This window comes from Passer montanus, unplaced genomic scaffold (genome assembly GCF_014805655.1).
Source record: "Passer montanus isolate IOZ18808 unplaced genomic scaffold, ASM1480565v1 scaffold4, whole genome shotgun sequence".
Taxonomy (NCBI): Eukaryota; Metazoa; Chordata; class Aves; order Passeriformes; family Passeridae; genus Passer; species Passer montanus.
The window spans coordinates 2,628,280-2,653,930 of NW_024368818.1; the positions used below are offsets into that span (position 1 = coordinate 2,628,280).

Consider the following 25,651-nt stretch of genomic DNA (forward strand, 5'->3'; position numbering starts at 1 on the left):
GGCGAGCGACGGGGACACCCTGGGCCGCGCCGCTGCCCGCGGCGGGGGGCGGAGGCGGGAGCACCGGCCCGGCCCGGCCCGGCGAGACACGTTCTCCAAGTGCTGCTGCCCGGAGTTTGCTTTCCCCGAGGCGGGGCGGGTGCAGCCGAGGAGGAGAGCGCTGCGCGGAGCCGGCGCGGTAAGTTCCCTGCCCCGCGCGGTGCCGGGCGGCTCAGCCCCGCTCAGCCTCCCTCGGTGGCGGCGGCGCGGGGGTCCCCGCGGGGGCGGCGGCGCCGGGCTGAGCCGCTCTGCGCAGGCAACAAGTACGGGAGCGGGGCCGGGCCCCGGAGCCGCCGTGCGGGGCTGAGGTGGGAGCCTGGGAGCAGCGTCCCCGCCCTGGAGTGCCCGGCTCGGCGGCGGGGCTGAGCGCGGCGGCGCCTGCCCCCGCAGCGCGTCTCTGCGAGGCTGAGCTGCGGGCTCGGGTGCCGGAGAGCCGCTCGGAAAGCGCCTGGTTCTGGGTCCCCCGGTACACCTATGCTCCTCTCGTGTGGCTTCATTAAAGAAGCTCTTTTCTGGAAAGGAGTCAGATTACTGCGTGCGGGGGAGGCAGAGGAACAGCTGCGAGCGAACCCCTGCTGCAGGAGCGGGTTTCAGGTTGTGTGTTTTACAGCTGCGCCAGAGGAACTCGGGGCTGGCTGCGAAATGCCGCTGGAGTCCGTGCGGTTGGCAGCTATTTCCGAACGTTCACTCTAGCCCCAGGAGCTCCGATCCACACTCCCTGATTCTCCCCTCATTTGTTAGCTCTTAGCACTGAAAATGCGCTTAGAAAACTTTTAGTCTTTTGTACTTCTAACAAGGCGTACTTTAAAATTGTCATTGCTCTTGACGGAGTCATAGTACTTGGTCAACTGAGAAAATCGTTCCTGGAGCTCTGGTGGGAATGAATCTGGTAGTCTCTGGTGGCTTTTCTTACCGTGTTCATAATGCATAGTGCTGATTGCTTACTTCTCTAGAAATCTATTAAGTACTTCTGAGCTTCCTTTAATTCCTCTTTTAATTACATGATTTGGGGGTTTGGTTTTTGTTTGTGTGCGGAGTAAAAAATGTCTGTGAAGGATTAGTTTTGGACTACATTTGATAGTCTCTGGGAATAAATTTCTAATCATAAATACTTCCGAACTTCTGTTCAAAATAGGAACTGGTCTGAGCTGCACTCTCATTAAATAAACACTTTGAATTCCTGATTTTATTTTTTTATTCCTCTACCCACTTCTTCTGGCTTTGTAATGCTTTATTCTAAGCTGCAATCCAGCAGCAGATCAAGGAGGCTTAGGAAGAAACATCAGATGGTTTTGGTTAGTGTCCCTACCACTTGGAAAATAAACATGTTAGTACCATATGCTGCCCCGACTTTATTAAAACAAATTTGCTCAAAATGGAAACAAGTTGTATCAGTGTACTTGCTAGAACCGTAGGACTTAATAGGAGTCCTTAATAATTACTCTTTTTTTTCTAATTATCAGATTCCTGCGTAAGGAATCCTCTCTCCTGAACACAGTACAATATAAAATCATTAACTCCAGAGTCAGCAGGCTGCAAAGAACACTATTGTGCCCAAGTAGATTTTTATTTTAATTTAAAAAAAGTTGTAATAATATGTTTTAAAGTGTTTGTACTGTTTCAGTGCTAAAATGTATGGATATTTTAAAAAGCTCATAACTTTGCCATGGGTTTTCAGTACTGAGTTTCCAACTGTACTCACCATTAACTTTGCTTGGTGACTTCAGCAAGAGGGAGCCCAGGGCCTTAGACTTGGGTCTGAGATTTGCTAAGGTAGTTTTTCCTAATACTGCACCTGAATTTTCTGTTACCAAAAGAACAAATAATGTGACAGTTTAGGGACAAAACTTTGCAAGAGGAGTGTAAGCCGGTGATTGGGTGGAAAAATAATGAATAATGTTCTCTTGAGATGGGTTAAAAAATAAGCTTACTAAAACCTGTCCTGCCAAAAATGGTGGCTTTGACATTGCAATATTTGGCATTTGTTTGTCGTGCACTCTCACAGAAGCACTGATTACCTCAGTGAAATTTTCTTTTTTTGTAAACCTTTACCCATGCTGAGTGGTCTCAGTCTTGGCATATATTTAATGGGCCTGCATCACTAAAAAACAGCTGAAGTTTGTTAGCTACTAGTTAAAACTGTGTATCTGAAAATATGCCAAAATATCCCCCTCTTCTTTCATGTCCTTTTTCTGTACTTCTAAAAAATGTTAACATATTTGAAAGCAGCTGGGAAGAAGTTATACCAACAATATCAAAGTGAAATGTGAAAAGACATGATGTGTACTAGATAATTAATACAAATTATTTCCTTGCATCAGCAAAATGTTGCTTGTTTAAAGAGCTACTAGACATTAACAGCTGTAACTAATAAGAAAACAACATTCATTTGGTGTTAAAATGCTCCCTGGTGTACAAGGCACCGGGGGAAGCTGGTTGCCTATTTGATATGCCAGTGGCTTGTCTCTGTTATTTGAAAATTCTTTGTTGATTTGGTTGGCAAAAGCATTTTTATTGTGACACCATTGAATTTCATGCTGTTTAATTGCTTTATTAGGTCACTGGAGTTTGTCCTTTAGAAATTGTAGTGCCTTTTGAAGATGAAAATGCTTTTAAATGTTAGTATTAAGTTATATAATTGATACGTCAAGGTTTCTGTGGAGGAATAAAAATTAATAATATTGTGGAGTGTTCTTTTTGGTTCTAATTCTGTAGATATTTGTGCTTGCATATCCTTAATTTTAAGCATCCAGGTATTTCTTTTGGAATGACATGGTTCTGTTCTTAGGCTTAATGATAAGCCTATATGTAAATGTTTTTGAGGTTGAGATTTATGTTTGCAAAATTCGTGGGCTGAATCTGTCCCGTGTTTTTGTACTGACTGCTCTGTATTCTGTATGAGGTAGTGTAGGTGGCTGATGGGACTGGGCTGCACCCCGACACATGTGGAGATGCCCCCAGCCCTGCTGCTGTGTTATAGGGCATATCAGTGCTGTACCCGAGCTGGCTTCATCCTTGCATTGTGCTCTGCAGTACCACAGGTCTTTAATTTCTGAAGCACTTTGGTGGTACCAGAGATGCCAGTCCTTTATGTTCTCATCGATAGTTATTTCAACTGATGTCAGTTTAGCAAGTAATTTGCGGGCTGGAGCAGGAGTGGAATCTCTTGCAGAGTCTCTCCTGCTGAGCTGTGTGTTAGGTGGTGAACACAAAAGCCAAATTGTGCAGCTGTTTGATATAAAGTCAGATAACCTGTGAGCATACAAGTTTTGCATTTTTTCCATTCAAATAGTGGGAACTATTTTTGACATGGAAACTTGGGGTAACATAGTTCAATATTTGCAGTCTCATTTTTGCTTCAAGTAAGCAAGTTAATACTGCTCTGGAGTTGGCATGTTGTTAAGAATGTCTAGAATTCTCTCACTGTCATCACAATAAACCAGATCAAATAGGGTAGGAAAGTAATTATTAGATGATAAATGAGTCAGATCAGTGTTATATGGAAGGTAATTTTTACTCAGGAAGAGTGGGTTCACTTTGGGATGGAGTGATAGATGTTCTATTTTGCCTGGCTGTTTTTCCTTCATTCCACAGAGAGGAATCATTGAGTCATCACGGAATGGTTTGGGTAGAAAGGGACCTTGCAGATCATCTAGTTTCATCCCCCTAGGAAGGAACACCTGCCACTAGACCAGGTTGCTCAAAGCCTCATTTTGGAGGAGGTGATCTTTGAATATTAACCAGCTTTTTTGGCTCCTCTTCCCTCGAGGGCATTATCGCATGATGCTCAACCAAGCAGATCCCTGGAGGGGCCAGTCTGCTCTCCGGAGTGCTGAGCCTGCTGTGCTCCCTGATCTCTGCCTTAAAGTCCTCAAACGCCACCATTCCAAGGTTACTGCAGCCAAGGCTCCCCCCAGCTTCACATTCTGTACCAGACCCTCTTTGCTGGTGAGAACAAGGTTCAGCATAGCACCTCTTCTTGTTGGCTCTTCCGTCATTTGGAAGTGTTTTTGTATTTGTTTGGAGAGATTTGACACATTTAACAACGGTTTGATGGACTATACAGAATTTTTTAGAAGAACCCTTGTTTGTAGAACAAAATGCAATTTGCTCAAGCAGTATATCCAATATATGAGCTAATCCAGTTTTAAAATGTTGTAAATGGTAGTAGTAAGTAGTTCTAGATAATGAAACAGAAGGAACTATGACTTATTCATCCTTTTTGTAGCAACAGAGCACAATGAAAAGTGATCCATGTTAAAGGAGAACCTATAAGTGCCTGGGCAAAGGGAGGCACCCAGTAGTCGCAGAAAGGCAAACCAGGACTTTTGGATTGTGTTGCCTGGAGTGGTGTAGTGCTATCAGATATTATTCTGCAGAATGGGGAAAAATGAGCTGCATGCTTCCTGCTTCTGCTTTGTACATTCCTTGCAGTGGGAGTGATTTTGAAGTGTGATGCAGGCTGTGTTCCCCAGCCCCTGAGATTGCACTACTACTGCGTGTTCCCATGACCTTCTCCAAAGGGGTTGCACAAGCCCAGTGGAACATGTCAGGATGCCTGTGTTGTACATTCCAAGAGGCTGGCTCTTTAGAAGACAATTGGGAGTAAGCACAGTTTATTATTGGGTTCAAGTCAGTGTTCTTAAATGCTGACATTTTTATTGACTTTTGCAGTTGTACTCATGTACATTTTTGTTATGTTCTTCACATGCAATGTTTGCTTGAATTTGAGCTCTCTGCACAGACAGACTGCTCTTACTGCAGTATCATTGTCAAAAACTGTGACGTCAAAAGACCAAAGAATACCAGTGATGGAGGATTTTAAGCTCTTACCTTCCTGTGGCCTTTTTTGTTCTTCAGATTGGTGCTAATCCTTGTTTTAGAGTTCATAGATAGGAAGAAGAAAGCTGGTGCAGCAGAGGTTTTTTGGCATAGCGGAAGAAAATTGAAATTCAACCAAAGCTGATGGAGGCTGACTTGTGTATCGAAAGCAGTTTGTGGAAAGCAATTTTCAGTGATTTCTGTCTTGTGCTAAGACAAACTGTTGTGTTCTGCCACAGGAATGTTATGTTTGCTTTGAAAGGACCAACCCAGGAGGCTTTTATTATGATATAAAGCAATGTTTCAGAATCCAGGTGTTGTGATTTTTCTGGACATTGAGTTTTGGTTGGCATTCTTGAACAAGGTCTTAATTTAAAAAAGCTTGGCTGGTATCCATGAGCCACCTTTGTTGGTGCATTTTATTTGTCACATGAAGTGAGTGCTTTTGTGTATATACCTCGTAGTCCCCAGATGAAATGAGCTGTCGTAGTGGCTGTAGAATGGAGCCTCTGGTTGGGGTTTCTGTGGCTATGGCCATGTCATCCAAATAATTGCTCTAATTGACCAGCAAAACCAAAACACCAAGAAAGCCCATAACCCCTACAAGGCTCTTAAGCTAACCACATTCTGACTTCCACACAGCTGGTTCTTCCACTGCCATCAGTAACAGCCCATGCAGAACAGCACGTTCGAAGTCCATCTTGGGGCCAAATTCTCCATCTAGAGCAAGTCACGTTTCAAGGAGGATGCTGGAGACATTAATGCCTGGATGTCTCATGCATAGTGCACTGAATATCTGTGATAGATTAAATACTGAAGTATGTATCTTATTAAGTTGCCTCTACATGTTTGGAGGTTAAAAGTTACAGAAAATACCCAAACCAGTTACTGTTACCACCGTTTCACGAAGAGGAGAATTCCTTATTGTTGCTTCCAAGTTTACGCATTTATTTTTCAATGGCCCACCATTCTTTGTCTTCTTCCCTCTTCTTACTGGATCTGTTGCCCTGGCCCATGTAATTTTCTCTTGCGTTGCTGTTTTTAAATCGAGTTGTTTAACACATGTTTATAACCAGAATGAATTAACTGTATAAGTGAAAGCTGGTCAATGCATCACAAGACCACATAGATCCTGATGTGTTGTGTAAGCGTTCTGATTGTGTTGGACAGTTTGCCATGAGCCCTGTCCTGATGGAACAGCTCCGAGTACCCTCGGCACAGTGTGTGTGCACCCCAGGGGCTGCCCCAACTCTGAACTGAAGTAACTTGTTCTTTCAACTTCTCAAAATACATTTTCAGTCAAGCTTTTCCGGAGCAGGTTGATGAGGGTTTCCTTCTGTCTGGCCTCTTTTTCCTGTTTTTCTGTCTTGTTTGTTCTAGAATTGTTTTCTCAGCCTTTTATTGTTATTGACAGAAGCTAATGAAGGCTCACCCAGTTGCTGCCTTTATGTTAATTAAAAATTAGTACCAGTCAATTCCTTGTCTATTTTTATAATTAGTCCATTGCTAAAATGTCATTTCTGTTGGTTTAAAATTTTGAAGGTTTAAAATTCATAGGGTTTCCTACTTGGTATTAAACCAGTATTGAATACCTTCAGATTTTGGGTTTGCTTTTTAATTCCTTTTAGATGTTAAAGATAAGGCGAGACTCATTCAGATTCGATTAGGCTAAAAATACTTGTGGATCTGCCATGCATTTCATGTAAATGTCTTAAAACTGTGTGTTAGGTCTGTAGATACACATAAGAAAGCTTCATAAGAATTCAGTGACAGCTCTCAAATGCTTCTTTTTTTGAAATCACCAGGAAAAAAGGTATCTTTCTACTTTGGCAAAGTAACTACTCTTCATTCCTGTTATCAGGGGGTTTGCTCAGCATGTCTGTTCAGCACTGATACTTTTATATTCTATAGCTGGAAGGGACAGGAACTGAATTGGACTTCACCACATGCAAAGCAACAAATATACCTGTCGTGGTGTATTTATACAGTGTTGGAATGATCTGGCATAAATCTATAAGGATTTAGTTGTGAGGAGGGTTTTTTTTCCCCACTTTGAAATCCATTTTGACTGTAGCTGCTGACTTTCTATTGAATGTGGTCTACTGCTTTTTTGCAGGGAAAATAACTTTGTGGTGAAGCAAAAGTGAAGGTGATTCAATGGTGGTAAAAAGGAGAATCAGCAGCACAGCTTGTCTGAGCACTTGACCTGAGCTGTCTTGCTGTGTAAGCAGAAAATGAGAATCTGTGGGAAAATTAACACTAAAGTGAGTGGTAACACAAGATTTTGGGTTACTGGAGTGTGAAATGAAAACTGTTAACAGTCCTTTCTTCTGCAGTAAGGGATGTGTGCCATTGACCAGAGAAACGCTATAGGAGTGTAATGCTTTCCTAACTCATATTTTGAAAAGTTTGGAAAGCTGTGAAGCCAGGAAGTGTTCTGAAGTGTTGTGCTGTTACGAAGTCAAAGATACTTGACTAGGAAATTTTGGGTACAGCTTGACTTGCTGCCTTCTACAAACAATGACATGTGAGTTTCACAACAGGTGAAGCCTTTAAGTAAGCCTCAAGTTCAGTGAAAGCAACTTATTTCACACAGTAATGTCAATGTTGTGCTGAGATTTTTATTTTTGCCTCAAATTGTCAAAGAGTAGAAAGTTATGTTTTAGCTGATATTGACTTTGAGGATAAAGAGCATGGTTTGTTCTGTAGTGTTCCTATAGTCTGTCTATTCCCAAAAACCTGCTAAGCAGGTTAAGTTGATATGCGGGAGAGAAGGGACTTCACTACAAAGCACCCATGTGTATTAGGAGCAATTGCTATCCTGTATATATTTGTATATATAATCACCATTTTTCAGGGGATGTATTACATGTTGAGTCCTATTTTGCCATCCCTGTAGCTTGACTATACAACTGAATCCACAGTGGTGACTCCATAGGGTCCTTTATGGGCATGAGAGTCCTTTTGCCTGCTCCTGCTGCCAAGGAAGTCACTGGATTCAGCACAGTTATGATCATATGGTTACAGCAAAGCATCCCTGATGTGCTTTCTTTGCTAAGGCTCAATTGCTGCTTGTACAGATCTGGTTAAAATTCTGCTTGTCATTGAACTTTACGTGCATGTGTATATATACAAAATTAATTTCTGTATGTGAAGAAGTAAAACAGCATAAAAAGGGAAAAAACAAGCCCTGTACTTTCTATTTTCTTTCTTTCCTTCTTTTTTTCTTTTCAGATCTTAGAAATCCTGCCAGATTGAGCTCTAACATTGAGTATTTTTATGGAAGAATGGAAAAGAAATACAAACTGATGCATGCAAACCCATGATATTAGTGAAAGACATTATAGAAATATGATCTAGGATGTTTTTACCAATTTAATTATTGTTCACTTCTGTAGTTTGTACTTTTTAGTTGTGAAGTAAATAGCCTTCTGATGCTGTCAGCAGTTACAGCAGTGAGGAGCTTCAATCATGCACTGTTTAAATAGAAGAGCAGTACTGTTAATTGTCAAGACTGATTATAGAAAATGTCAGGAACAGTTTGTGGGCTTCACTGTGGGGATTTTAACATAAATTGCCATACCAAAACTTCAGAACACAGTAAATGGGTGATGGCAAAAGAGTAACCTTTAAAGATAAAAGGAATTATTTTCTTAATTTTCCAACTGATGAGTGAACATGAAAGGAAAGACATCAAATTGCTTTTGCTATCATGGTGTATTTTCTTAGTCCACAGATTCTTCTGTCCTTATTTAATATTAAACTTAGTTTTTTGACATAAAATTATCCTGCTTCTCAAATTTGAAATAAATTGGAAGCAATTAATAAGCAAAATAATCAAGCAGTCATTTAATCAGAGTTAAAACTGTATGTAAATATATTTATGTATTTATCTATAGAATTGCATTTAAGTATAGCAATAACAGTCTTTATTAGAAAAAGTGCTCTGATTTAACATGAATTGACAGGGATTAGGATTTAATAAGGAATTAATTACTGTTTCCTGTTTGAGGGGGAAGATATTTTCCCCAAAGATTTTGCTTTTAGTACAACCATCTTTTTCCCCAGATGTTCTCGAATACATTCTGCATTGTTTTAAAACAACTCTAATCTTTAATACGATTATCTGTAAATTTCCTTTGTTTACTGAGGGATTTTTTTCAGATTATCAAATCATTTTATATACAAATCCTCCTTTCCTTGGTGCATACCACAACTCTCCATTGCACGCCTGAGGCAGTGCCCCAAATGAAACTAACTGACATCAATTATTGATGATTACTCTGCCCGCTGGGAAGCGAAATCAAGTCTCCAGTCTCAATTCAGGATTTGTTTCAAACACAGGGTAATGAGAGCAGGTGCAGGGAGACACTGGAGTGTGTGCATTGATTTGCAGTGTAAGCACAGGCAGGTGACTTACCAGTATACGGGATTGAAAAGGGAAAATGGTTACAGCCGGGGTTGTCGTTGCTGCTGAAGAACTTGCAGGGTGTTTTTTCCTGGTACCAGCACACCAAAATGAGAGGAGCCTTTTTTTCTCATCATGGTGGTAATGTTGCATTGCACTGGGGCATGTGATAGCACTTAACAGGAGGGGAGAGCCCCTCTGTCCCTCTTCATCCACCTAAATGTGGCCTGATCTGATTTGCTCTGACTCCATCAGGCTCCACAAGCTGTAACTCTGCTCCCTATTTCTCATGCACCAATAACTGTCTTTCAGTGGGGGTTCCTAAGTGTGAAATCAAGTAACTTAGCAGTGGAAGTATGCTTGAGCATCCTTTATGCCACTCCCTTTTGTGTCTGTTCTTTGTGTGGGATCGAGTTGTGGGAGGGAAAAAGCTTCCAGAACAGAAACCAGCAACTGAGTTACAACATAGGTTCAGGAGAAGTGAGGGAAAATCGAAAGGCAGCTGATAAGCTAAAGCATGGCACTTCTTAGTTTTGTAAATTACCTCCATGTAATTGTAGGCATCGTCTTTTTAATGCAACAGTTGCAGCAACTACATCATTAGTAAAATCCTTATTGCTTGTGAGGTTTAGAAGGAGCTGGAAATACTGCCTGAGCTACGAGACAGCTTAGAGACAGCTGAAAACTGTATTATCCTTTAGGGGAAAATAAGTCTGCTTGATTTGTTTCTGGAGGACAAAGTAATGAGTGAGGTTTTGAGTCCAGCCAGATTTCCCCCACTGCAACTTCTTTCCGATGCTGGCAGCCCCTTGTAGGCCTGCCTGGGTTCCCCTGTAAAGCATTCACTCTTGCGTGTTGTTTTGGTAAGCTGTTTTCAGCCTTTCAGAACAACAGACTAAAGAAGGCAAATATACATTGTTTTCAAAACTCAGTGTGGAATTTCTTGGGACAGAGCAAGCTGTGCAGAAACACAAGCATTTTTCATGTTTGAGGTTGTCAGAATCTGTTGTAGGAAAAAAGGTCAGATATCAATACAAGAGTCTGACATTTCTCCATCCAGAATCCTCCGTTTTCTAGATTCAGGAGTTCCAACTCCAAATGTTAGGCAGGAGTAAGAAGTAAGCAAAAGAGAATGCATCTTCGAAGGACAAAGCAGCACGGAGAGCTTCCCTTGTTGGCAAAAGCCTGAGTAAGCAGGTGGGGCTGGCAGCGTGCCCTGAAGGTTAATGCAGTCGGTCACCAAGCTGGAGGGGAAGGTGAAGCCCTCACTTCTGCCCAGCTTCTCAAGAAAGGTCCTCTGAGCAGGTTTCTGGCTGCTGCCTCTCATTTCACCTTGGGTGTTGGGAGAAAGATGGTAGCTAGGACTGAGACAGTGCAAGACTACAAAAAGCCCACCAAAAATAAATGTATATAGTATTGATGGCTTTGAACTGTGTTGGTTTCTTTCTTTGGTGAGCTCCAAGCAGCAGCAGGGCCAGCGTTTGCTTTCTTCTGCAGCTGAGCTGCCCCAGTGGGCTCAGAGGCTGCTGTCCACACCTCAACCACCCCAGCTGCCTGTTGTGCTGGCTGGGTTTTATGGTGCCCCTGAGGCTATTCCTGGATGACAAGTCTGTATTAGGGAAATATTTTTTTTAGTGCTAATGCGGGAGCAGTCCTGCTGAGCACAGACAGCGGTATTGTTAATTTTCCAGGCTGTTGCTATCTTACTCTCAGCTGTCCCTAGACATCCTCACCATTTTATGTTTCCTCTCTAATGGCATGAGCCAGGATGTCATAATATTCAAAATCAAATGTACCAGAAAATATAATAAATTAGAGTTGGGCTAGCAGAGTAATTGAAGAATAAACTGAATTTAAACCGAACAGGATTGTGTTATGAACTGATTGCTATTCACAAAATGCACCAGAGGAGTGTGACTTCATGTAGATTTACTATTGATGGCAGCATTTCCTAGATGGCTATTGGCAATAAAGAAATGAAAACGGTGTGAACTTTTGGGTTAGTACCAGAACATAATAATGCAGTAAAGGAAAAGTACTGTTCTCGTTACACTGCAAAGTGATTTTGGAAGAAAAATTTTCCTGTGTTTTATTTATTTAAGATGTTTACATGTATTTAGAAATCCTTGAGTTTATAAAAAGGGAGTACAGGCCTTGGCATGGAAATAACTGAATTTTTTCCCCAGTTCTTAATGTAAGAAACTACTTAGGAAACGTAACAGTAGAGTGGACTCCCCTCAATTCTGAAAATTGAGCTTAAGGACATTTGATGTCCTTCAGGAATTTTTAAGTTGTTTGCCCAGACAGTTTTACAGCAGATAGTTGTGTATTTTTCTTTGAGTAGAATTTTCTGTTTTCTATTTCACTAAAACCAGGTAATGTACATACATAAGACATTTTAAAAATAACCCTTCAGCTGTGATGCTAGTAGAGGTGTAGGGAAATGGCGTAAGGTCTGGATTTGTGAGCTACAAGTTACCTGAGCTGAGCCCTGTGTTCCTCTGTTCTCTTGAAATGTGAAATGAGATGGAGCTAGTGAAAGGCACCCTGAGGGTTGCTTGTACAGCCAGAAGCCATGGGGAAGCCTGTGCAAGTGGAAGCAGTCAGCAGCAGGTACTTGCTAAAACATAGCAAGTGTTGTCTGAGCTGCTGGCTTGAGGAATCTGCGTGGGTTGTGTGAGAGCCAGCCCTGTGCAGTGTTGATGTTGAGGTAGTCAAACTGCTGGTGTGCAGAGAAACTGAAAAAACACGCTGGACAATACTTTATTTTCTATTTATTCTAATTTTGAGAATGAAAAAGAAATTTTGCAAGGATGAGATTTTTGGGAGCAATGATCCAAGCTCAAGGCAAGACTCATCTGCTTTCAAAATTATGTGCTGTGGTGGAATACTAGCAAATGGAAGGGCTGTTCAGTGGTAGAAATTGAACAAGCCTTTGGTGGCAATGGGGACAGATGGGAAAAAAGCAATATTACTGCACCAAAAGAATTAATTTTGTAATAAGAAGCAATATTATTTATTTAAGCTTTTTTAGGTTTAAAGGTTTAAGTCATGTTTAAATGTGAAATTGTTATGTTTATTTTTACATTATTCTTGTAAAATTTAAATGGTTCTCTACCAGGAATGGTAATGATATCCATTTGATTTTTAAACTAATACTACAGAATGGTAAAAAAAAACAAACCAGCTTTTGTGAGTTAAATACTTGAATATGTACAGTAAGGTTTAGCATTATTAAACTAATTCAAAATGCTGTTAAATCCCTTGATTTAAATTACTTCACTGTGCCATGACCTGATGGAATTAGAAATTAATCTAGAAGATGCAATTAATAGACTACTTACATCTCCCATGTAATACTTAAAATGAATTATTTTTCATTGTGTATTTTGATCACTTAATAACTTATTTCCTTGCATCCATCTCATATCCCGTAGAATTAGGCTGAGGGATCACCCCAGGAGGGAGGATGGGCAGCTACTGTCTGTCCTTTTGGCCTGATGGGGGAAATAGTGAGGGCCACTTTCATAAACAGGCTGCCAACAACCTTGGCTCTCTCTTCAAACTTGTGTAGGGGAGAACTTGGGAGAATGCTGTTATAAAGGAAAAAAATAATCTCCCTAGCAGTAGGGGGGAAATAGGCAGCATTTAACCCACTTAAAAAGAAACAGGCAGAACAGGAATTCCTACAGGAAGGTTTTGAGGAAGGTAGCCTTCAAGGTCTGGTATTTCTGCTTGCTGCAATGGGAAGTTCTGGTATTTTGTGAAAAATTAAGAGCTCTTCTGTGCTAGTGAGGACTCCCTGTTACTTTCCATCTGTCCTGCATCCCAGGTGATTTTTGGTGAGTTACAAAGCACTGCTTATCTTTGAGAGCTTTCCCCAGTGGAGCACAACACTTGTAACAAGTGTTGTATGATTAATGGTTTTTTCTAGCTGTGGTCAGTCTCTTTCCTGATGCTTTTTACCCTGTTAACTTAGCACATGGAATCTGTGTACTACAGGTGGGTTCTTACAGCAGGTAAGACCACTGGAGAAACTTTGAGTGCAGTAGTTAGGGACAAATATGGTAGGTAAATGGAGTTCTTTCAGAGACTTGTGGAGCATGATTTTCTTTCAAAATACATTGGTAGCATGGAAGAAGGTAATTATTTCTGATAAAGTTCTTTTCAGTAGTAAACATTAGAAACAACTCAGTTTGAGCAGTCCAGATTGTTTTGGAAGCTGCAGGCAGTTGAATGATGTATTAGAGTTTAAGCAGTGTATTTTTATAACATTTAGAAGCAGAAAATCTAAACCATTTTCACAGGGTGAATGCATCCTGGAAACGTGCAGCAGTTACCATGATTACCCATTGGAAAACACTGTTGTGCTGAATCCTGTAGTAATGTGCCCAAAAGTCCTTTGAGGACCAAAAGAAGTAGTCACAAGGAACCCAAAGGCCCCGTTACTGGGGTGTGGGGCACAGGCAGTACCTGGGACCTGCCAGTTTCTGATGTGAAGGCTTTCACTTAACATGTGAAACATGCTTTATGGTATTTATTCAAGAACTCTTCTTTCCTCATGTGATTGGTAAGTAAACCAGGGTGCATAAATGTAATGGAAGCTTTCATCATTTAAAAAAGATTTTAAAAAGTGGCATCACTGATGGGCAGCTAATCCACCTAGGTAAGGCTGGTAACCATTTGCTACAGACTGAGTAAATATCATAAACACCTAATGATGGGAAATCCTCAGGAACAGTCAACCTGACCAGCTAATACCACTAGGCAAAGATTTCATTCTTGGATCCAGAATTGCAGAAGTGTGTATTTAATGTGTACATGTGAACTAATCACTTCAGGTAATTTCATTGTGCAGCGATGCTGTTGGAATCAACATTTAATGCTGCGATTTCTGTTGAGGAATGCTTTTTCTGTACTAGGTGGGCAAGGAGACAATGTTATGTAAAGTCATTGAAGCCCTTGCATGGTAGCTGATGAGGCGGACAGGTGGGATGAGGGATCTGAGACTGATGTGCAAGACATCCATCCTTGTACACCCTGCTGCTGTGGTGGTGTTGGACTGCTGAGGATCATTGTCTGGTATGTTGTTGAATCCTGTAGGGAAAGCCTTTTAAAAGTCTGGCAAGTCAGCTTTGCTGTGGAGACTTTTATGCCTGAAGAATCTGAGGATGTAGAAAAAGCCCATCAGAAAAGTTTATAAAGGTTAAAATCTTTATGATTGTCAGTGACTTAGAGATTATTGGGTAAAGGCATTAAATAAGTGGAGTATACAGTGACTGTATTGCGGGCAGTATGTTGTTCTGTTACACCTTACAAAGTTAAAATGTCATGAGTTGAAAATGTGTTTCCTCATATTTATGCACAACATAGACCAGCTCAATTGCTCAGCTAAATAAACAGGACATTTTCAATTATAAGGTGCCATTACCTTTGTGTGTTCTTGTCATTTATGAAATCAGTGGGTGGTTAATTAAATTGCTCCTTTGGACTCTCCTGAAGGCTGTGTATTAATTATATTTTAGTGGTGGTGTGCACATTTCTCAACTTTTTAATGAGGGTAAAAGTTGTTTACCTCTTCCTTTGTAAATGCTTTTTTTTTTCCAGTCCATATAATATGGGGTTTTGTGGTAGGTTTTTCTTTCTTTTCCATAAATCTCATTATTCAGCTGCTCTTTGCAATCATGTGGCATGCCTTAGTTTAAATGAAATCTTAAAATGTTAAATTTCGTGTTGCAATGTACTACTAAAGCTGCAGAGTCTGTGTGTTAAACTCCACGTTGTTGGAGGGAACAGGTTCAACACTTGGAAGAACAGGCTTCCTTCAGCCACTCAGGTCTTTTGAAGGCATGGCTTCTGAGCACAGTTCTGGGGCTCACACCCAGAATTCTTGTTCAGCCTGTTGGCTGAGGAGGCAGATTTCTGCTGTTCTCTTCCTTTTCTCAGTAGAAGGATCAGCATTGATGCTTGTGAGTGCAGAGGGAGGCTTGAGGCTTGATGCAGCAGCACTGGGTTGGGGAGCAGCTTTTGTGTGGAAGGGTAAGGGCTGTGCTTACACCCCTTCCTTTGCTGTGTGTGAAGTTCCACCACGCCACACCATACAGCTGAGATCCTCATGGTAAAAATCGTGCTGTCTTAGCAAATGCCATTTCCAGCTATGACTTTGTTTTAATTAATGACACGTGTGCTGAAGGAAGCCCAGGTAGGTGCAGTACTGGTGTGCTCACAGAGGAATACAGTAGCTGGGATTGGTTTGTGTTGGTTCTTCAGCTGAAATGGGGCATTACAAGTAGATGTAAAAATCCAAAGAAAATGCTGCTAGCCTAGCATAAGTATCATTGACATTGTCATTTTAATGCTGTTGGAAATGTCTCTAGCAGAGGTCAAAGGTTGTCTTGGTGCTATGTCTTTGAAATACCATCACAGGTTTTATCTCCTGGGAAGGAGAAGAATGGAGCTCACTTCTGACTGGACAATTTATGTAACTGGTCTGATGGTCTCACCAAGGGTGATGTCTCATCTAGGCCATGCAGCTCTTCTGTGAACCAGAACCACATCAGTCCTCTTCATTATACTGTTTATCCAGGCCTGTTTGTTTAAAGCCATACCAAGCCAAGAAGAGGCAAGGAAAACAGTTTTGCTGCTTTTTCATAGGGATGATTTACTTTGCAGTCATATTTTCTCAAGTGGAGGGTATTATAAAGGCTACCCTGATGTCTTCTGAAGTATCCACTGAGACCTCAAACTGAACCCTTTGCTGCTGGAGAACACTCTTCTACTGCTCATTTATCATGGTGTTTGTAGATTTGGGTTTTTTTTTTTAATCCACTTCATAGAACTAAGTGAAGGAAGAGGATGAGCTTGAGGAGTATGGTGGTTATCACATTTATCTGGTTATCGACTCTCCTGTATGTAATTTGTATAATGTCCAGTATAAGGGAAAAATAATACTAAAGTATTCAATTTGCAAATGAAGTTACTAGACTTTATAAAAGCTGCTGTGGAAGATAGTTGTTTGTAGTTTGTGAGTCAACAAATTAGCATGATTTTATTACTATAAAAAAGCCAGAGACTTAGTTAGTTTGAAAGAAAACCATAATGATATTTCCCCTCCTTTTTTTAATTGACAGATGTAAAGCAATTTCAGGATATAAAACAGACTTTGTGTGTTGAGTATACCTCTAGTATTGAGATAGTGAATTATAAAACTGTACAGAAATTGAGACTTTTTCAGAAAGTATGTGCAGTTTTGAGAACAGTTTCAGTGTTCCACTTCAATTTTTTTCTTTAAAAAAGCAGAATTTTCTGAAATAGAATGGAAGAAAGAAGAAGAATATTACATAATCCACTTTGTTTTTCTTGCAAACATTGTGTTGCTTTACATAATATTTATGGCATATAGCATGACACGGACTCTAAATGTCCCATCTGTGTTGTAAAGCCACCGTACACATGGAGTTACTGTAAGGATTCCTGCGCAGGCCGTTCCTGCATTCTGCAGGGTGTGCTTGCAAAACTATGAGGTGCTATGTGGCGTAGCAAGGTTTCATTGTGCATTCACGAGAAATGGCTGGCGACATTTCAGCCTGCAGTTAATTTTGATGTTAAGTTTAGGTTTTGAAAAGGACACTGTGTAAGAGAATGCCTGCAGATCCTCTGCGCTGGCTCCTGCTCTGGTTTAGTGTTTGCTGAGCCACAGCTGTTAAGGCTTCACTCATATTCCTGTGAGGTTAGGTGGTTAATTTACTGTTTTAAGGAAGTCAAACCCTGAGAGCTGCTTAGTGGCTTTAGGAGGAACTGGTCCTATTTTAATTCACCCATTGGTGAATTAATTAGTGTATACCAGCATCCCAACAACCTTTTCCTTGGAGTTCCCTGTTGCCATGTGATATCCCCTCCTCCAAGAGATCAGCAGTATATTTTTCTTTTCCTGTTGGGCAGGTGTTCTGTGTGGCCTCCTCGCGTTTGTTAGGATGGAAGGCTAAGAAATGTAGACTAAAAAGGTGATGAAGGGAAGGGGCTGTCGTGCTCTATGTTGCAGGTTTTGTAACAGATCCTGGGTTCTGGCTGCCGAGGAATCGTACCAGGGTGTTTCCAGGGCTCTGCTCGGCATTTTAAGGATGCTCCTCTTCAGAGGCTGGGCGCTGAGTCCTGAACTGCAGGTTAGACCCTGTGATGAGAATTACAAACAAGAAATGAGGGGGATGCTTTTGATTTGGCTTGTTTCAAATGCCAAAGACACTCATACATTAAGTGGAAAGTGAGTCTCTTTTAAATTAGCTGGTTTGTGCTTTTTGTTTATTTTTGTAAAATTTCTTTTTCCTAGGCTTTTTCCTAAATTATGTAGTTCTCTGGTATGTTGTTTGTTTTTTTTTTCTTTTTTTAGCAGGCTGGTTCTTTGCAAAACATTATGGTCAGGAATCTAGATTTCACTTGACTAAATACAAAGGCTCTTTCTGGTGATTTGTGTGTATGTGTGTGAATTTTTAAAGATTAAAAAAAATTTAGCTTTTCACAGTTGTAAAATTCAATTTTAAAAACACTTCATGCGTTACTTGAGATAATGCAAAGATACAGAGTATCTTTGTAGTCAGAATGTGAGAAGAAGTGAAACAAAATGAAACATGTATGCAGATACAAGCAGAGGTCTGTGTACCTTCTGCCTGAAATTAAACCAACGTCCTCCTTTCTCATGGCTATTTGTATTATTTATAATTGCATGAGATGTGTATCGAGAGGGTGGCTGGGAAATAAGCTCTTAAATGTGAAAGCTCTTTGGTCTCCTAGGATACGTATGTAGTAATAGTTGTACCGTTATCCATAAGGTTTTCCATTGGGCATCCTAGAAACCTTGTAAACTTCCAGGTAGCCTTTATTAAGCACCTTGCAAAAAAAAAGGTTGCTCATTTTGCTAGGTGCTGTGCAGAGCATCCAGACTTTAAGTAACACAGGTCCTTTGATTGTGACTTTTTTTAAAAATTAGGAAGGGATGATATGCTTCTGAAAAACAGAATGAGAAACTAAAGATCATTCAGGCATTTGCTCCTTCTGTTTTCACTAAATCTGTTTGTCTTCAGGATTTGTTGATGTATAGGAATTTTGAAAAAAACTATATTTAATGTTTCCAAATGGAAATTATTGTCTGAAAGAATAATTCCCATTTTGCTGTTGTTCCAGGATTTGAGGAGGGGAAGGAAGAGAAAAATAGGGGAGCAAGTAGGTGTCAGATCTGGCTGTCAAGCGTTTTTTGTTTTTTTCTTAATTAAAGATTGTAAATTGTTGGAGAAGTTCAGTAGTTTTGTTGGTGATTTTTCTTACCCCAAGCATACTATGTATCAATGTTAAACCGAATTATTTGGGATAAGGTTTTATAGCAACTTAATTGCACACTTTGGCCCCACTTTTCCACTAACTAGGAATCTCTAAGCCAAAGCACCCCTTTGGTTGCATTTGAAAGTTTGAAGGGAGTTAGGAGGCCACTGGAAAATGGGGTTCTCCAGCCAGCCGGAGCCTCAGCAGATGTTCTGTTCTCCAAATCTATCATCTAGAAAAAAACCCACACCTTTTATTTTATATGGGAAAGCTGCAGTGATTTATTTTCATGTACTCGTTGGGAACAAAAGAGTCTTTGTAAACCCTTTCTGTTTTAGATTCCATTTAGTAATAAGGTTTGGCTAAAGCAACACAACATGCTTTAACAGCAAAATATCAGTTCAGAATTTAACTTTATTGAAACTTAATATTCAGTTAAACTGGTCTGTGTGGACAAGCACTAAATCTGAGTTCATACATTTCTAGTCCTGAAGTTTACAAAGGGAAATGTATGCAAATTACTCCCTTCAGCCAAAGTATGGTATATTATTGTAGTAGCTTTCCAGTGTAACTTCTTGGTCTCATTAGTAGTTTTATCTTTTCCATCTTAAAATTCTTCAGCTAGGATGGCCTTTTCATGACTCTGTTCTCCCTATATCTTTTATTTACAGTGTCAAGTTGCCTGGGATATTATCTATTGTTTCTGTGTTCTCACTCCATATCACTGACATTAAAAGGCAGTGTTGCTTGTAGTTGAGTCTCCTGCTCTTAAAGCAAGTTGTCTCCTTTGAATGAAATTCTTATCATGTTCTTGCCTGGATATCTGGTTTTCAGATTGCACACAAGAAAGGACAGGATAAAGGCTTTTAATTACTGTGTTTGCTCTCCTCTTGGTTCATTAAATTGAAATTACTACCTTTTTCACTCTGAAAATCAAGGCTGTTCTCTTACTGCAGTGTTAAACAGTTCTTCACTGATGTGTGAAAAGTTGGTTTCTGACCCAAATGTCTGTCTCTAGGTGGAAACTGGTAACTGTAGAGCAAACTATTGTTTGGGGGGTTTGTGAGGGTTCCCTCACAGTTCCCTGTATTAGAAGCTTGATGCAGAAGGGACCCTTCTCAGTATAGTGGGCACTTGTTTTTTGGGTATTCCTTAGCTTTTTTAGTGACTGCCAAATGAAGATGACTCGTGGCATTTTCTGTTTGACCCACTATACCCTGTTCCTCTGAGTCACAGCGCTGCTCTGAACTTGATGGTAAGTTTGAGTTACTTCTTAAAAGCTCCGGATTTTACAAACAGGAAGTTTGAAGGTGGACTTCCGAGTAACTCCTTGAATCCTTGTTGCTGCTGATAGGAGCAAAAAAGGAGCTTGGAAGTCTGCTATTTCCAAATAATCTGTTGCATGCTAGGTCTGTTGCATGAAGCTGTCCTGGCCTTATGAAGACAGCAGCTACTGCTGCTCTGTACAAAGGGCAGGCAGGTGTCTACAGCCCCTCTGGTCCTTGTGTTGCATTTCTTGCATCCCACAGTCTTCGCGCACAGCGCTGCTCCCTTTTTGAGGAAAAGAAATACATACCATGGGAATGCGCATCCTTATCTTGGAAACACTGTAATACTTTGGGATGGGTTGCGCAGCTTCCAGTGGAGCAGGAGTGTTGTCTGGGGTGGTTTCTCACTTTTGGACAATGTAACGATTAAAAAAAATGTTACAAAGTTTAAAAAAAATGTTTAATGTAAGTATCTGGCATAAAACATGTGAAAGTGTTTAGTATGAGTTGGGAGTTAAAAAAAGTATGGAAATAAAAGGTGGTTTGAATTTTTCATGTCTGTGAACCTAGCCTAACTTGTTGAGAAGTGCTTGGTTTGGGAAAATGAGAATTGTGGTTAGGGAGTGCAAAGAAGATGGATACTCCAGAGGGTGAGTCGTCTGCCTTTTAAAGACCTTTTTCCAAAAGCACTGCTAATGAAGTAATATCCTTCAAAGCAAGACTGGTATTTTAAAAGCTAGCTCTTAAGGGTTGAATACATAGAATAAATGAGGAAGCAAAAATTGTATCATCCCCCACAGATGCAAAATTTCAGCCTGCTGAGAAGAGATTGGACAGGGAGGAGGAGGAGAAGGTTGGCTTCTTCCCGATGTAGCATGTTTTTGTCAGCCTCTGTTGCTGCAACCATTTTGACCAAGGATACAGAGAAGTGGTGCCTGAAGTTAGGAATCTGAACTGGTGGCTCTTTTGCACACTGCTCCTTTGCCACTGTCTTCCCAAAACGCGGTGAATCGGAATTCCTTGCTGATGTGAGTAAATGTCTCATATATATTTTGCATATTCATTGTTAACTGTCTTAAGAAGTGAAATGCATTCTTCTTTCATAACTTCGTGCCTTTGGTTTTTTTAACAACTTGGGGGTTTTTTGCTAGATGAGTGTAGCAGTTGGAGCCTTCCCAGCCTAGCAAACTTCTGAGCTTTCTCCCTGTTTGCTTGTAGCCTTCTGCGAGGACTTAACTCTCTTTTATTGAGCAATTTTATTCTAGTTTATTTCTTGATTTATAGTTCTGTTAATGCATCTCTTCTGTATAATTTCTGCATATGACTACCAGTTTGATGTTTCACATAGATGCTGCCACTTACCTGGTTTTAGTGTCATTTTTTTTCTTTAGTTTTAATTTTTGCTACTCACTTAGAAAGTAATTATTTTATTTTTTTGCCTTTCTTTAGGAAGATGACCTTTTCTTAAAGAGAACGAGACTACCAAGGAAAGAGAACAGAAATGCTATAACAGCAGTTCAGCTTTTCCTCTTCCACATTATTCATTCTGCAGGGGGGAGTTAGGAGATTGCTGCTTAACATTTAGCCCCTGTCACTCATGTGAGAATACATAGCAGGGCCTGCTGTCCTGCTGTGTGTGTGCACTGCTATGCAGCTTTGCTAACATTTCTCACTTGAATCTTAAAGGACTGTTTTTCAACAGTGTTACCACTGAGGCGGTTCTTTCTGTGGGCACTAACAGGAGTCAGATAACACACTAAAGCAGCCAAACTTTGCACCTCAGGCAGGTAAAGAGCTGCAGCACAGAAGCCTCCCTATGTAATAGCTAGTGAAATTCTACTTTTTAACATATGTGTATATATAAAACGTGCAATCAGCCAAGCTAATAGGGAATGTGAAACAAAAAGCTTGCAAATGTGAATGGGGGATAGAGAAGTGTTTTTAGAAAAAATGTCTGTGTTTTTTCATTCAGTAACTGTTGTCTCTACCTGCAAACGTGATTGGGGGATAGAAAAGTGTTTTTAGAAAAAATGTCTGTTTTTTCATTCAGTAACTGTTGTCTCTACTCTTTCTTGGTGGCTGTGTAATTACAAGGGCTGAAGTGGAGAATATATGATTCCTACAGCAGGACTAAAAAACAAATGCAGTCTTTGCTTCCATATTATTTGTGTCTGTCAAATATGTATAACCAGACTGGATTTTACATAGTCAACTCAATGTCCACTTCCTTTTCTGAATCCTGTCTGGGGGGCCTCAGATCAAGCACTAGTCTACTGTGTATGTAAAGACCTGTTTACATACAAAGTATTTAAATGGGTTTTATTTAAGATAATATTTGTATATATTAAGACTACAACTTCTAGATCTAACATGTTCTTATTATGTAAATTTTGCTGATGTGTGGAGCCATTTATTTTCAGTATCTGCACAGAGTACATCCGTTGCAGCATGACAGGTAGCCTAACTGGAATGTCTCAGTGTAAAGGTTTTAATTTCTGAAAAGCATCCTACAAAATAATATGGGGGTATTTTGCACAAGTCATGTTCTGCCTTTTTTGTGTCCCCAAAGCTGGGTCAGACAGCTGGCTCTGAAAAGAATCTTTTTATATGTATCAGAAGGAAAGTTTCTCCTGGAAATTAACTGGAAATCAAGTTATGTACAGCAGCAAAGTGAAATGTCTTCAGCAGACTTAATAGGAAGAGGCACAACCATCTTCCTAAAGTGTTAAGAATAAAAGAACTTGTCATTTTTGTGGAGTTAATTCAAATGACAGCTAGTGCATGGCATCCTAACATAATTCCCAGGCATGAGTAGAGACTGCTCATTCATGGCAGTGCTTTTGGAATGAGTCACCTGCTTGCTAAGGGGTGGCCAGAGCCAGCCCAGCTTTCCCTGATCCCTGGTTGTGCTGGGCTGCAGACCAAGTGGGGCAGTTGTGGTGACCCCTGTTCATGGGCAAGTCATAATTAGGCCTGTGTGTAGGTAGTCTGAGTTAAATACTCTTGACTATGAGCTCAAGAAGGCTCTTATTTTCCTCTTTTCTTTGAGAGGTCTGTGTGTTGTTTTATTTTATTAGGGAGAAAATAAGCAGTCTCTAGGCAGGGCAGACTGGTTTAAGGGGTTGCCTTAGATCACCAAGTGATGCTTCTTAGCTGCTGGGGTTTGGCAGGTTGAGGCTGAAAATGGAAGCTGCAAGCTTCAGACTAAGTCTGGACCATTCTCTGTGCTCTTTCTGCTGTACTTTAAGTTTCTTCCTCTGGCCATGGATTTTCATAGGTTCCTTGCAGGGCACAGGCACTCACTCCTGCAGAGGAGTCTGCCTCCTTTCCTGCAGGAAGAGGACAGTGTGTAGCTTATCATTTATCTGAGCTGTCTTTAAACCATGTCCTCTTGGCTCTGTCTTGCACAGATCTTAGAAATGCTTGTTTTCAAAGAGATTGGAGGTTTTTGTTAGCTTAGGAGGTAGCTTCATTTTTTTCACCCTATGTCTAAGCTAAAAAACTGCTTAGTAACAGCATAGTTTACCTTTGAAAATAGCTTTCCCCATCACTCAAGTTGTGATTGATGGGGGAAACCAGCTGTAACAAGTTATGCAAGGTGGCATATGCCTGAAGGAAGAGATGGGATGGTGTTTCTCCCTGAAAATAGTTAAGTCCTACAGTTTAACTATTCAGAAAGTTCTTTTATCCTTTCCACCCCTCCACCCCCAGCTTTTCTCTGTCATCAAAGCCATTTCATGATTAATCCCAGTGCTGTCTCCCTGAATTTCCTCCATGCACACCCGTAGGGATGGGGGCTCGTTATAAAGTGTAGGAAAAGCTCTCTGATTCCTTTATTTTCTTTGAATCACTACTGCTCCTTAAAATTTGAATTAATCAAATCAAATTCTCTCTGTACATATCCAGGAATGAGCTACGTTTAATCTAGTTAAGTGTATTCTGTTCATCCACAAAAGTCCCCGTTTCAGGGCAGAGTGTGTTGGGGAGGGCTTTCCAGAAGGTTTAGCATCTTGATGGACAGCTTTCTGCTGCCTTCATCTCTCCCAGCAGAAAGGGTGGCACATATGGCAAGGGCTGGTGGACAGATTGCGCGGCAGAAAATATCCATGGCGGATAAGCAAATGTTTTACTCTTTCCTGCTCTTCTCCTCTGCTCCATCAGCGAGAAGAAAGCCTCACTAATTGTCTCCTTGTCTTTTTGAGTGTTGGGGTACTTTTTTCACTTCCACTGGACATAAAAGCCCACCTGTTACAGCAACAGTAATTAAATACTGCTTTCCTTATTCTTTTTGTGCTAGGAAGGAAATTTGTCTTCGGGTCTCCTGGCAGGTAAGTCTGTGTTTCTTCACTTCTATTTAATTATGTTTCTTTCTATTTACTTTTTCACTGCTGCAAAAATCCAGAAACGAGTTTAGGTACTTGGAGGTTTCTTGCAGGTTTTTTTAATACACTTAGGCTAAAACTTGCAAACATGCTTGATTGTTGAGAGTCCTGGGAGCGTCCTAAACTTCCCAGGTGCTTGCCCTGTGTTAACATGGGGCGATTTCTGACATAAAGCAGGGTTAGCCCCCAGAAACAGGCACTTCACTTTCCACTTAACAGAAAATTTAGTGTACCTACAGAAAATAGATCTTGCAAATTGTAAAGGCAGCTCCTACCTCTCTTATGAAACATGATGACAGGGAAAGGCAAGTACTTGAGCAACACTTTGATAGTGTGGGTAGCAGCGCCTGCCGAAGAGACGGTGCAAGTTCAATTTCTTTTGTGGGGTTTGTGCTTCCTGCAGACCAGGACATCTGACTGGCCATCCAGACCTGGGTGGCTTTAATCCTGCTTGGCTTGTGTGTCATATTTCCTCCTTTTTCAGCATTACTCTTGTTCAGTAGGACTATGCAAAATTTAATCTGTAGATGTGTAGCTGTATCTTGGTTTAAGATTCATCCTTGTCTCCTTTTCTTCTATTCTGAGATGATTTATTGGATGTAGCTCTATATTTGCAATAAAGAATGGGTATTTCATTGCAGGAGCCTCCATACAGTCACAGTCCTTATCTTTCCTGTCTCATTCGAGACCAATTTGAGTAAAGTAAAGCTATTTTAATCTCCTGGTCCCAAAATAGAAGCCATTCCATTTGTGCCATAGAAGATGGCTGCAGCAGGATTTTTGCCTGTTTGAGCAAAACCTTCTGCCCACTTGTTTTATCTCTGAGCACCAAGTCCCTCTTTCCTCTTGTCATCCCCTGATGTCGAGCATCCCTGGCTTTGAGGTGGTGGCTTTGGGAGGTGGGCGTCATCTCTCATCTCTCCTAAGGATGGCCAGTCTTGTGCTGCCCCTCGGTTTCCCCATTCCAGACATCCCTTTGCTCTCTGGTGTGCCGGTAGCTCAGATCCCTGGACTGTGGAGGCAGCTGTGGGGCAGAGAGGGGAGTGCAGGCAGTGCTCCTGTGGTCCCCCTGCCTGGCGGCGTCTCTCTCCCCTGTGCAGCAGGGACCCTTAACGTTGTGATGGTAATTAAAGCCTGGAGCCCCCAGTTGCCACGGAAACACAGCACTCCACAAATACAAAACACAACTTACGGTCCTGTTAGTTTTCCCAAATGCTCCTTATTTGTCAGATTTAAGCAGGGTTTCATGTTGTGTCCTTGAAAAATGCTGGACTTACCCAGCAAAGGAGTGCATGTGCACTTTTTATTTGAGGAATTGCATATAAGAACCGTCACCCCTGGGGCAGGGAAGGACAGTTGTCACCTGTGACCTGTTGCCTTTGCAGTGATGGTGCCATATCAACACCTGGTGCAAGGCTGAC

General features: G+C 40.9%; 1 protein-coding gene across 5 annotated transcripts in view; it reads left to right on the plus strand.

Moving 5' to 3' along the window:
* Positions 1-45: 45 nt before the first annotated feature.
* LNX2 (ligand of numb-protein X 2) overlaps positions 46-25,651 on the plus strand; it is a 58,368-nt gene continuing 32,762 nt past the window's right edge. Inside the window, exons 1-3 of one of the 5 annotated variants that reach the window (XM_039718348.1) lie at positions 115-178; positions 20,649-20,876; positions 24,146-24,176. The gene's annotated coding sequence lies outside the window, so the exon portion shown is untranslated. Of the gene's footprint in view, positions 183-20,648; positions 20,877-24,145; positions 24,177-25,651 lie in introns of all 5 variants that reach the window. The other 4 variants (XM_039718350.1, XM_039718347.1, XM_039718345.1 and 1 more) reach the window with 4 other exon arrangements.